The 14,140-nt window shown below is 39.3% G+C and overlaps 1 long non-coding RNA gene across 1 annotated transcript; it reads left to right on the top strand.

The window, feature by feature from the left end:
* Positions 1-2,690: 2,690 nt before the first annotated feature.
* Gm28840 (predicted gene 28840) lies at positions 2,691-13,365 on the top strand. Its single transcript, NR_164358.1, has 3 exons — positions 2,691-2,827; positions 12,073-12,206; positions 12,502-13,365. It is a non-coding gene; the product is annotated as a predicted gene 28840 (long non-coding RNA).
* Positions 13,366-14,140: the final 775 nt, after the last annotated feature.

The raw sequence follows: 14,140 nt of genomic DNA, 5'->3' as shown, positions 1-14,140 counted from the left end.
AGGTATGCCCTTGGAAGGTTATAGGTTGGCCAGGCACTACTGGTAGCCCCATATCCAAGATTTTATGGGCAACACAACTGATTTGAATGGGTTTTATCAAAAGGGAGAAAAGGAGACATGAATTTGGAAGGAGGATTTAGGTGGAAATGGATCTGGTTTTGGTTCGGGAGGAGTTATTAAGAGAACTGGAAAGTAAATTCCATCAAAATATATTGTATGAATTTCTCAAGTTATTAATGAATGTAGTTCTTAATATACAATATCTGTACTGAACCTATACAGACGACTTATATTTCCATTTCCTAAATAACAAACCCTTGTATAGCAGTTTCATTACATTAAGGGCAAAAGTAATCCAGAAATTATTTAAAATAAAAAAGGATCAGAGGTTATGGCCCAGGGGCAAATTCATGCCTGTGCTTATTTACTTACAACACCAGTGCTTAGGATTTTGGGAGGGGAAGAGACAGGAAGATGACTGTAGCTTCCTGAAAGCCAGCCTCAACATTAGCTCAGCAAGAAACCCTGTAGAAAGGGGATAAATTAGGGAGTGAAGGAGCAAATCACACTATACCCTTCGCTACCTTTGAACTTATCTGTACAGATCTGTGTGCAGACACACATGAATATAAATAAAATATACAAGAGCTTATCTTTCATAGCTTATAAGCAGTGTTCTGTTATCTTAGCCTAGAGTCCTGAGGACTTTATATCATCAGAGTTCCTGAAGCAAACTCCCCAGATATAGCAGATGGGTATATATTGTTACTATGCAAAGAGACCTCAGTTAAGTGTGTGTGTCAGTGACTCCAAAACACCTTTCCTTCTCTACCTTCATTTATATGGCACAGAACGACCTGTAAATAATTAAAATATGAAAACAAAGCTTTTTCACGAATTTAGGCTTGTGTTAAAATAATATTTATAACATTTTACTAAATGGAAGGGAAATCTTCAGCTCCCAGGAACAATCCTGTAGGTTTCTGTTTTGTCCCATTATGAACAAAATAATTGCACATTGACAATTCCCACGGTTTTAACTAAATCAGGATGAAGAGATATGTTTCCATACAAATAAGTAATGCCAATGTGATTAATCAAGTAGAAATGTGGCAGGGTTAGGATGCCTTTGGCTGATGTGACAATGATGACTGATTAGTCTCTTGTTATGCAAATAACCCTAACCTCTAAGAAAAGAAAAGTAATGATATAGAATATTCCAAGAAGTGGCATGGACAATTATTACTTGATTTCAATTTCTTTTACATACTTTATTAGTTTGAATAATTGTGGCTCACAGAAGATCAAATATTCAAAGGAGTTATTTTTCCAGGTGGTGGGATGTTTAGAAAGAATTAGGATTTGTGTTTTCATTAAAAGTGATTTGGCACTGGGCTTGAAATATCAAACACCCTTTGGCATATCAAAAACTCTCTCTCATTCTTTCTTTCTCTCTCTCTCTCTCTGTCACTCTCTCTCTCTCTCTCTCATGTTTTAAGCCATCCATCCAGTGGTTGACATCTAGTACTAATCCATCGCATGTTTATTGCACACAGTAAGGCAATCAACATTTATGATATGGATGTGAAATGGTCCTTCTTGCATTTTTTTTTTTTTTAGTTAACTCAACCTGGGAATATAGAACCGCAGATAAAGAACTGCCTCCATCACATTGGTCAGTTGCCACACCTGTAAGGAATGATCTTTTTTGGATGGCTGATGTTGAAGGGTCTAGCCCACTATGGGTAGTGTCAACATTTATGAAAAAAATATACAAGGTGTGGTGGTTATCGTGTAAGGGCCTGAAATTAATTTTTCTGGAAGAACTAAAGATCTATATGGCATGAAAAATTAAAGTGCCTGATAATTTGTAAGTAAATTCCATACTTACCAGCATTCAATATTTTGTCTACCCATATTTCAAAAGTAAAATTATCAAATCTATTTCACCCTGTTTTACTGCATTTAATCTACTAAATTACTTGTAACCAGAAATACTAATAAATTTTAAAGGCCTTTAAAACATGACTGGTTGATATTGGGTTTAACTTCATCACAACTTTGTAAGCAGGAACAAGAGCTAGATTGCCTTCTCATTTTCCAAAGAATCCATGATTCACGGTTGCAAATAGCTTCAATACAAGGTACTTAACCCTGTAAAATTCCTGCTTTGTTTGAATAAAATATTTATTGCTCTAACTTTGGGTTTTCATAAACAGAATTTTGATGTGCTATCCAATGTGCTGCCTCAAAGAGTCTGGCACAATTTCTGACACTAAGAACAGTTTAAAGATAACCAGGGAAAGGTTGGAACAGGGAAAATAACCACCAAGGATGTTGGTGAGTCAGAAACTGAAGGCTTTCACAGGAGGAAAATAAAAACAAAAACAAAACAAACAATCAACAAATGAATAAACAGAAACCCAACCACCAAAATGATAAAAACAATACAGGAGTGAATTACTTGGGCAGAATGTGACTCAAGTCATCAGGACATTTCAGTAGGGATTATATTTTGTATTTCGAGAAGGCCATATGAAAAGGTAAAGCCTAGATGGTTAATGTCTCTGGTGTAATTAGGGAAGGAACCAGCATGAGTGGGTTTCTATGATGCAAGCTGAACTAGGTGATGTCACAGAGCACTGGCCATAGATTGCACATCTATTCCACTTGGAGGCACTAGAATCCCTAGAAGGTGTGTCCACTATTTTCCCAGTGGTGTATGAAAGGCAGGCCAGCTCCTGAAGCCCAACGTTGTTCCTCAAGTTTTTTTTTGCCTGGTCTGTATCAAAAGACAGAATCTTGATGACTAAGACATTTTCTTTGGGTAAGTACATTTATGAAGTGAATGGGACCCTCATAGCTATAGAAAGCTGAAAGTTTTCCCTCCCACACTGAGTAACTGTACATTCTAAATTCTCCCATGTTTGGGGCCAGGGGCATGGTTGATCCAGTTTAGTTGATCTCCTGAATTTATTATCCTTGCTAACAATATCTCCTTCACAATTCCATTAAAATGTCAAAGCTCTTCTTTGTCCGTATGTATTTTAGAAAATGTTAGTTCTAAATGGCTGATATTGCCTGGACTTGTTGAGGCCAGAGTTGCAGTGGCAAATAATCACCAAATAATCCTGAGGCTGGGTCAGGTGACATAATACAGAAGGCCAGTGGTGTGCTGTGTCCCTGGGATATTTGTGAATATTGCCACCTAATTCAGAGCTTGCAGGTACAAGAGAGGGTAGGTGACAACTCTGACTCATTTTCTTTATTCTTTAATCCTTGATCATTTTGTAAAAGGCATACCAACTTCCACATTGACATAGACATGCAAGGAGATGTTCCTCAGAAGAGGCAAATTAGCTCAGGGCTGAAGACATATTCATCTGAGTATGTTATTCTGAGCTCTCGAGAATTACTTGTTAATTTCCCTTCGATAATTTCCTTGTTTCCCTTATTTATTTATTTATTTATTTATTTATTTATTTATTTATTTATTTATTGTTTGTTTGTTTGTTTGTTTGTTTGTTCATTTTTTCTTTGGATGGGTGATTAATTTTAATTTGAGTGTGTTTTTGTGTAGCTTTGGCTGTTAGGAAAATCACTCTGTAGAATAGACTAGCCTTTATCTCACTAAGGTTTGCCTCCCTCTGCCTCTTGAGTACTAGGATTTAAGACTTGGGTCACTAACACCTCCTATTAACTTCTGATTTGATTGTTTGTTTTGTTTTTTGTTTGTTTTTCATTTTTTTTGTTTTGTTTGTTTGTTTGTTTGTTTTTTGTTGTTGTTGTTTTTTTGTTTAAGTTGTTAATGTTGTTGCTGATTTGGAGACATGGTTCCTTTGTCTACCACTGGCTGCCCTGGAACTCACTTTGTAGACCAGGCTGGTCTCTAAGTCAGAAATCTGCCTTATCCTGCCTTCTGAATGCTGAGTTTAAATGCTTGTGCCACCATAGCTGGATTATGAACTTCTTATTTGGATCAAATTAAGTTTAGAAGCCCAAACATGTTTAGCATAGCCTTCTTGACCTACTCAAAAATTCCATTAGAGAAGAGCATTTCTCCAGCATTCTCTCCCATCCTACACTCATTGCCTTTCAGTAACTCATATATATGACAGTAGCAACAGCATTGTGTCTGGTGTAAACAGGCAATACCTTCAATCCAAGGCAATGGGCAAGTATGATATTTGAACACAGAATGATACCCACAAGACATCTGCCCAGGGTTGGTGTGGTCTACCACACCAGGGCTACAGCCATGTAGAAGACAATACCTCTGAAGAGTCTTAGCATGACATCCCTCATGAAGAAGAAGAGGAGGATGTCTTCTTCCAACGTCTTGAGGAATATTGTTGGCTGCAGAATTTCTCAAGGTTGGAAGGAAGGTAATGAGCCTGTCACTCAATGGAAGACCATAGTTCTAGGTCAACTGCCAACAAACCCTTCTCTTTATTTGGTGAAGTATGATGGAAATGACAGCGTCTATGGACAGGAGCTCTACAATGATGACAGGACTTTAAACTTTAAGGTTTTGCCTCCCAAAGTAAGATTTCCTCAGGTAAGGGATGCCCACCTCGCCAGAACCCTGGTTGGCAGAGCGGTACAACACAAATTTAAGGGTAAAGATGGCTCTGAGGACAACTGGAGGAGGGTTGTGCTAGCCCAGGTGCCAATCATGAAGGATTTGTTTTACAGTACCTACAAGAAGGATCCAGCTCTCTACTTCTATCAACTCCTGGATGACTACAAGAAAGGGAACCTCCACATCATTCCAGAAACTCCTCTGGCTGAGGAGAGATCAGGAGATGACAGTGATGTGTTGATAGGTAACTGGGTGCAGTACACCAGAAAAGGTGGTTCCAAATAGTTCAGAAAGGTTGTTTACCAAATTCTAGCCAATCCTTCACATTCAATTTCACATTTGCAAAGTGTCACAGAAATGCTGCTTATGACCAGAGTGCTTAAACTTCCTTATTCTCATGAAGTTTGTCACATTACCTCCTTGATGAAGGGCACAACCATCCTACTTCTGTGCAAAATTGCCCAAGCTCCTCCCCTATCTTACTTTAGGAAGATTTAGACATTCACAACAGAGAGTACTCCAACCTGTGTTGAGCACAGTGTGTTTGAGGAAATCCCCCAGATTCACCATCTTCCCAGTGTATGTCCTACCTATAACTTCTAATTTCCATGGTCTGGGAAGCACTGTTCTGACCTAAGAGATTTCTGAACACTCTGGACTGAAATCCCAAACAGAAGAGTATCAAGGTAAGGGTAAATCAGATTACTATCTTTGTTTTGTTACCTTAGAGAGAGACATCATGGCCTCCATGCAGAGGAATGTGTGGATGGACATATATTTAAGGAAGACACTAAACCAGAAAATACCACATTACACCCTCTTAAAAGACTTCTAAGATTGTTGTCATGCCTACCACAGACATTCAGATGATGTGTATTCTTGATTGTGATTTCATGTTTGGAGCTGATGAAGGAGAAAGTACCTGGAATGTCCTAGAATTCTCAAGGTATCAATCAGTGTTCAATTTCTGCTCAATAGTGCTGCAGACATAGGAATAACAGGATAAAACTATTCTATACAATCCTATGAAGCTCCTATCACCATCCTCCTATTTTAGAGAATCTTAGATCTATCACTAATCCTGAGACAGGCAGAAACAATTCTTCTCCTGCACATAGGGGTACTGCATATGTCTCCCCTTACCCAAAGTATTCAACTTACTGTCTTTTACTGAATTGGCTTTTAGACTATACCTGAAATATTCCACTTTTCACCAAAGGATCTACCAGCCCTCCCTGTTCTAATAGAGAGCTACAGTCCACCACTATCCAAAGGGTTCTCAGACATTCTAAATATGCCCCTGTGGGAGTAAACTTACTAAGTCTATTTAATTGGGCCTCAGATCCTTCTGCTTTGACCAAAAGGATTTCAATCTACTGACTCTGAGTTACCAGGGGCCTCAGATCTCATTTTCCCCAAGTGGTCATCAGATGTCCCTTTCTGACCAATAATGACCTTGCAATGTTCTCCTCTGATGCAGACACTTAGACACCCCCCCTCCAATTTTAACTCCCAAATGGACCTCCAGACCACCCAAGCTTAAAGTACCTGAGCCGAACATTAAGAAGTACAGCCCAGAACAAAAGCTCATTTCCTCAAGGCAGAAACTAAAATGATGTTCTCCTCACCATTCATACCTAGACCCAGGAGATGAACATATGCCTGAGAAGAAGAACTAGTGTGGAACTGTCAGCCAGGTTTTTGATGAGTGCTCAGACTGCTTCCTGATCCGGCACCACATTTACTATAGTGGACAGATGCTCTAGTCTCTGATGAGGAGTTGCTAGCTGTTAGGAAAAACCTGGAATGGGCTCCACTGCATGAGGTAGGCTGTGTCTTTGATCTCACGTCAAGGAAAGAACATGCAAATTTGAACTCTACCCAACCAAACATACTAGTTTACCTGTACAAAGGGGATTTAGATTTCCAATTTCTCACAAAGATACCCCTCTTACCATTGAGTTCCTATCTATTTTTCATGGCTCATAGGGTCTCATTTCTTCCCAATGTCCATTACTGGCTCACTTCTGACCACTAGCCATACATCTCTGATTAGTGTTGGGGATGTTCTCGGTATGACACTAAGGCCAACAATAGTGCCTACATGCCATTTCTGAATAATTGGATCTTAAATTCCACCATTGTCCAAGTGTACTTCTGAAAGACTTTTCTCATTACATGGGGTCTCTACAGTAGCATCTTTGTTCATCAGGCCTCTAGTTGTACCTTCTGGCCTAAGCAGGTCTTATACTTCAATTAAAGAGATGCCAAATTTACACAATGTAGACAAAGATGCATTGAGCATTCTCATACTCATTAATATAACATTCCTCCCCTCAGGTTTGAAGTCTCCAGAGCAGCAAAGAGAGTGGGGAGTAGAACTCATCATCTTTAGGTCACTCAACATCGATGGGTTGTTTGCAACCTTAGTATACAGACATGGATGGTTGAACACAAACCTGTCAGGCTGATAAAGAACTAGACATCTACTAAAGTCCTTGGAACCATTTTCAGATTGCTGCACATCCTCCTGAAGATGCCACAGATGACATGGTTCCTTGTGATTGTTGTTCTCTTCTTGTTGTTGCTGTTTTCTTTTAACTTTTGAAGAGGATACTTTATTAGTCTGTTGCTATGTTAGTCATCTCCTGGCATTAGAAACCAACATCCCACTGTTTAAATGTTTTACATTTCCTACTCTTTTTGGAAAACACAACGTATGCACATCATTTTTTCCTATTGTTTCAAAGACATACCACTATGTAATTCAACTTTACAATTGTAAACATTTTGACCAATATTCACATGAATATAAATTTTATGTGTAAACTTCCTCCTGTGCTGTGTTATTTTTCACCAGATGACAGTTTCATTTGAGGTCATTTGAAAGATCATTCCTTACTATGTGTCTTTAAAAGATATATTTTGGAGCTGAGGGGTATGGCTGAATATCTTCAGCACAATAAACACCTTCTATAACATTACTATCTAGTGGATTATAAGTATCAGGTTGTACACAGTAGTAACTAAAATAATGGACAATTTGAGAAAGATTTTAGGGTGAAATCTCTCATAATATACAGAAAAAAAGGAAATCCTAGATATTAATCAAATCTATGCACACCAAATGAACATTGTGGGTTTTGTGGGTTTGTTTGTATATGTCTTTGTAGTTCGAATGTCCAACCTTTATGTCTTAATTGATGATTGTAAACAGTGCTCAGAGTGTGTGCATGTGAATTAAAGGGCACCATGTCTTTAGTGTTTACATTAATTTCACATATAATTATCTGTCTATCTGTCATCTATGTATGTATGTATGTATGTATGTATGAAGTAATGATTGAATGTATTTATATAGATATGTATGCAACTATTTCTCTATCATCTACCTATCTCTCTCTCTTTCTATTTCTCTCACCCTCTTTCTCTGTTTATCTCTTATGCACGAATATATGCATGCATGTAGCTAGGTAGGTGTGGTATTTTTAATGTAATTGGTTCCCATCGGCCCATAGGCTGTATTAGGATGATTAACCTTGTTGGACTAGGTGTTTCCTTGTTGGAGGAAGGGTGTCACTGGAGGAGGTGGGTGGTCTCACACATGTTCAAGTTAGTTATGCCCAGTAGGGCTCTGTGTGTTTGCTGTCTCTCTGTCTTTCCAAGAGTAGCTGTGATAGAGTGTTCAGTGATTCAAGGAGGGGATGTTGGTTAGATGGCATATAAAGCAGGCAAGACACATTTACATACATGTTAGAAGAAGCAAGCTTTAAGAAGCACAAACAATCACACACACACACACACACACACACACACATTTGTTGGACAGTGCAAAGCTTCAACCACTTTAAATATATACTCACATTTGGTGGATGGAACAAAGCACCAACTTTATTTTTCTCACACTGCTTATATATCTCTGGACAATCTTTCAATTAGTATAAAATTTATACTGGTTACTTTCTATTTTCTTCTAGTGAATAATTATGAGTATGTATAAGGAGAAGCATCTTCTCACTATACTTTTATGATGAGCTATTTATAAATTATGTTTATAAATATCCAATATTATTCCCAAGAACCAACACGCATTTCTAACTAAAAAACTTGTTATAGATTAACAAGTTGTAAGCAAGTAGGGTAATTTTTATTTCAGCCAGTTTCTCTTACTGGTAGACTGAAATTTGCCGTTATACAGAAAGGATTAGTTTTTATCTATCTCAAAAATTAATCCTTCAAAAATCTTAAAAGAATCACAAAACTAAACTTTTATATAAAAACCTATCATCCCTTTCTACTTTGAATCCTCAGGGTGCACATCTGTTCATTAACCATGTTTTTCTTAAATCATATCAGGAATCAGAATGAGGAAATAGGTACAAGGAAATAATAATCATCTGAACACCAGCCTGACTTTGAAAAAAAAAAAAGGCATGTTTTTTGTAGTAATTCTTTCCAAGATTGTGGTTGAAGTATTAATCGCATCAGCTGCAATCCTTGAGAAAGTTCGATCTAAATAACACTGTGGGTGGCAATGATATTGCCCAGTGAGGAACTGGAACCCCCCTTAAATTTTCATACAATCCATAGATTATGAGGAATGTGATGTGAGGGCAGCAAGTAGGGAGAAACTCTACAACAGCATGAGTGGTAACAGAGTGGTACCAGCTTTTAAGTGTTTAAGAGTGGTAAGAGATTTTAAGTGGTTCACCTCACCAAGAATCCATCAAAGCCCTGTATTTTGGAGGTAAAATGTACATTCCTGGGAGCCCCTCTGCCATGCTTAATATTCTAATAAAATTAAAAATAATATTAATTTCTCATTTAATAGACCCTGCTTACAGTCCCCCCAAATTTTACTCCCCACGGTTCTTTTACTACCTCCCATCCTCTCCAGTTCCTCCCCCTTTCGGTCATCATTCATCAAATACTTCTCTTTCAAATATCTCTTCCTGCATTTCCTTATTCAACCCCATCTCCCTCCACCATGCCACCTGATCTTCTCCTTCTTGTCCACCTTTGTACACTAATAAATCCATTCTATTTCTCCATACCATGGGCATCCATGTATGCACCCAAGTCCTTCCTCTATACCTAACTTCACTGGATCTACAGATTGTAGACAGGCCATCACATATGTAATGTTGAATGTCTTAATGTTTCTATTGCTGTCACCAAAAACTATAACCCAAGCACAAGTTGGGGAGGGTAGGACTTATTTGCAATGTGGGTACTGTAAAGAAAAGAGACACTGAGCAAGAGACTGCCCCAAGAAAGAGACAGATACCAGACCACCTAAGTCCTTTTCTCAGAGGATGATGACTACATGATATGGGGAACAGACACCCTACGTGACACTAGGGTAACCCCAGCTGTGGAAGAGACCCTTATTGCTTCCCTTCATGATATCAGAGCAGAGTTTTTAGTCCTGACAGAGCCACTGGAGAAATTGAGGACCCAGAAATCCTTAGTATTCGGGGCTACTGGTCAGAAACCATACTCTTAGACCACTGATAAGAAAGTTAATCTATGAATAAGCCAAGTAACTCATTCCTCCCTCATCATTCCTCAAGCCCCACCACATTGTTGTGGAGAGATATACTAGCATATTTAAAATCCCAAATAAGCTGCTCTTTGGAAGGAACTTCAATCCCTTGGCAAGCCTGTCCCTATAAATTTAACTTTAAAATTAGAAGAAGAATATAGATTACATGAGTCTCAAGCCCCGTCAAGAAAAGTACTAGAATGGACCTATTTAGAGAGATATCCAACAGCCTGGGCAGAGACTGGTGGTATAATTGAGACAAAAATGGTGTCCCCCCCATCATTGTGACATTGAAAACTGGTGAGATTCCTTTTGGGGTACAACAATACACCATGAGCAAAGAGGCCAGTGAGGGCATCAGACCTCACCTTCAAAGGCTCTTAGAACTAGGCGTGTTTGGTCCTTTGTCAGTCTTCCTGGAATACTCTGTTGCTACCAGTTAAAAAGCAAGGCTTTGCCACCTGGCACTCCCTAATAATCCCCCCTTACTAAAGAGACTGGGACTTTCTCATGGACCCCATATATGGGGAGGCCTTTAAAAAGATTAAAAGATCGTGCTTAGTGCCTCAGCCCTAGTCCTGACAGATGTGACCGAGCCATTCACTCTCTATTTAGATAAAAGAGCAGAAATAGTGAGATAGGTCCTGAACTAAGCTCTGGGGACATAGAAAAGACTTGTGGCCTACTTGTAAAAAAAAAAATAGACCCAATGCCCAGTGGATGGCCGTCTTTCTTAAAAGATATCAATACTTCTCAAAGATGCTGACAAACTGACTCTAGGTCAAGGAACTATAGTAGTAGCCCCCCTCTGCCCCCATGCCTTAGAAAGCATTGTTAGGCAGCTGCCAGATTGCTGGATGACTAATGCTCACAGGACCCATTATCAGAGCCTCTTTCTGACTGAGAGAGTGTAGAGAGAGTGTAATTTGCACCCCTGCTATCCTGAATCCTTCCACCTTGCTGCCTGAAGCTGACATCTCCCTACCAGTGAAGGTGTATAGACATCCTGGCAGAAGAAACCAAAACTAAGAAAGAAGTCATTGACCAGCCATGGTCAGGTTGCCCCAATTGGTACACAGATGGTATCAGCTTTTTGATTGAAGGTAAAAGAAAAGTGGTGCCAGCAGTGGTCAACGGAAAAGAAACCATCCGTGTAAGCAGCTTTACTGAAGAAATGACAGTCCAGAGAGAAGAGCTAATCACACATACCCAAGCCTTGCAGCTGGCCATAGAAAAGAACATCAATATCTAAACAGACAGCATGTATGCCTTTGCCACATGCATGGTAGTATCTGTAGAAAAAGGATGCTACTCACTTCTACTGGGGAAGATATTAAAAATAAAAAGGAAACCTTGAGACTATTAGAAGCCATACACTTTGCAAAAAACTGGACATCATACATTGCCATTGTCACCACAAAGTCCATGAGGCCATAGTGAAGGGAAATCTGATGCCTGAACTGACTGGCCTAAAAAAAATAAATGAATAAAATAAAGAACGTGAAGACCATTATAAACTCAAAGATGCAGGCTTTGACTATACTCCAGAAGATCAGAAATTAACAGGCAAAATACCTGATATATGTGGGTGTACTACCCGGGGAGTCTCTAGGACCAAGATGGTTGCTCTGTCCTGCCCACAATAGAAAGGTAACAATATGTCTCCAATCTAAACCACCTCATGCACTTGGAAATTGAGAAGGTCAAAGAAAATGTTGAGAGCTCAAACTGCAATGTTATAAGATTGCCAGATGTTGCCCAGGGGATTGTTAATGAATGCCAAGCATGTGCCCTCACCATTGCTGGGCACCACAGGAACACCCCCCCCCAGAAGGTGGATAAGAGTTGACTGGCCATGAGCATACTGAAAAGTAGACTTTACTGAAGTTAAACCAGCCAAGTACAGTAATAAATATCTATTTTTTTTTTGTAAACACCTTTTCAGGCTTGGTCGAAGCCTTCCCCACTAATAACAAGAACACCCATGCCATGGGAAAGAAGATATTAGAGGAAAGTTTCCCAAGATTTGGCATCTGTAAGGTACTTTCATCAGACAATGGCCCCTCCTTCATTGTCCAGGTAAGCCAAGGGTTAGCCAGACAATGGGGGATTCATTGGAAGATACATTGTTCTTACAGATTCCAGACTTCAGGACAGGTAGAGTGGATGAATAGAGCATTAAAAGAAACCTTGACTAAATTGGTTTTAGAGACCTACAGAAAAGATTATGCAGCTCTTTTTCCCTTTGCCTTGTTCTGAGTATGGAACACCACAGGGAAATTTAAACTTACACCATTCAAACTCCTCAACTTGGGACGCCCCTCCCTTTAAACAGAAGCAGGTGCAATGTTTGAACTTGATGTTTCTTTTTCAGAACCCCCTCTAGCTCACTTGAAGGCCCTACAATTGGTCAGAAAAGATGCCTTGGAAATGCTGAAACACAATAAAAAACAAAAACAAAAACAAAAAAACAAAAAAACATACTAACCAGGAACCATCTTCGTGCCACATAAATTTCAAACAGAAGATCCTGTCCGGGTCCGGTGCCACCATTCTGGCAAACTTGAACTCAGATCAAAAGGATGCTCCCTGGTGCTTCTGACAAGCCCTGCTGCCGCACCTCCAGCATGTAACCGCTTCTGGCCTGCCATGGCCCACTGGCCTGGCACTGCACAGGATCCCCCCTTTTTCCCTCCTCCCACTGGCAAGAGTCTCTTTCGTCTCATTCAAGGGGCTTCTGAGGTTCTCAATCTTACAAATCCTAAAGCTGTGACCTCAGGTTGGCTTTATTTTGCAGCTGGGCCAGAGGTTTAATTTTCTAACTTATAAAATTAGAACTATGTACTAGAAGGAGTGGGAAATGTGAGAACCCAACTTAGAGCATTTCTCCCTGGAAGGTGAAGCCCCTGGACATTCTCCAAGCTTGTATTCCCTGAGCTCTAAAAATACAGCCAGAAAGAAGCTCTATGTTCTCTACAGCCACCAAAAAGCATTTTGGTTTCTGAGCCTTACAGCTAGAGATTCGAAAATTGGAGTTTTGCCAAGGACATCTGGGCAGAGAAGAACACTCCTCCCGACTCTTCCCAACTCTCCAAACTCTCCTCCCAACTCATCTCAATTCCTCAGGTAGCTAATAAAAACCCTCTTCTGTCACATCTCAGAGTCATACGCCCCTGCCCTGCACAGTGGAAGGAGTTTGTCCTTAGCTAGCTGATAATAAAACCTCTTACAGTTTGCATCAGGTGTGGATTTCTCTCAAGTCATTTGGGTGCTGGCCATCTCATCTGAGGACTTTAATGGACTTGAGAGGAGGTCCATCTTCAGGGTCTTACACATGGAGACCTAAGACCAAAATTCTTCAAACTATTATGCAAAATCAAAAGAGAAGGAACACTATTGAATTTGTTCTATGAAGCCAGATTACAATTATATTCAAACCATACAAAAACTCAATGAAGAAAGGAAACTTCAGATCATTTTCCCTTATGAATATCGAAGCAAAAATACTCAATAAAATCACTGCAAACCAAATAAAAGAATACATCAAAACGATCATCCATCATGGTCAAGTAGGCTTCATCCCTGTGATGCAGGGATGGTTTAATATATGGAAATTTGTCAACTTAATCCACTATAGAAACAAACTCAAAGACGAAAACAACATGATCACCTCATTAGATGCTGAGAAAGCATTTGACAAAATACAACACCCATTCATAATAAAAGACCAGGAAAGGTCAGGAATTCAAGGCCCATACCTAATATAAAAAAAAAAAAGTCAGCAAACCAGTAGGAAACATTAAACTAAAAGAAACAATCGCATTAAAATCAGGGACGAGACAAGACTGCCCACTTTCTTCATACCTATTGAATATAGTAGTTGAAGTCCTAACCAGAGCAATTAGACAACAAAAGGAAAACAAATGAATACAAATTGGAAAGGAAGAAGTCAAAATATCACTATTTCCAGAATATATGATAGTATGTTTCAGTGACCCAAAAATGCAAAAAAG

Source organism: Mus musculus, chromosome Y (assembly GCF_000001635.26).
Source record: "Mus musculus strain C57BL/6J chromosome Y, GRCm38.p6 C57BL/6J".
NCBI lineage: Eukaryota > Metazoa > Chordata > Mammalia > Rodentia > Muridae > Mus > Mus musculus.
The sequence above is the reverse complement of the archived record's forward strand: the minus strand, read 5'-3'. Positions and strand labels throughout refer to the sequence as shown.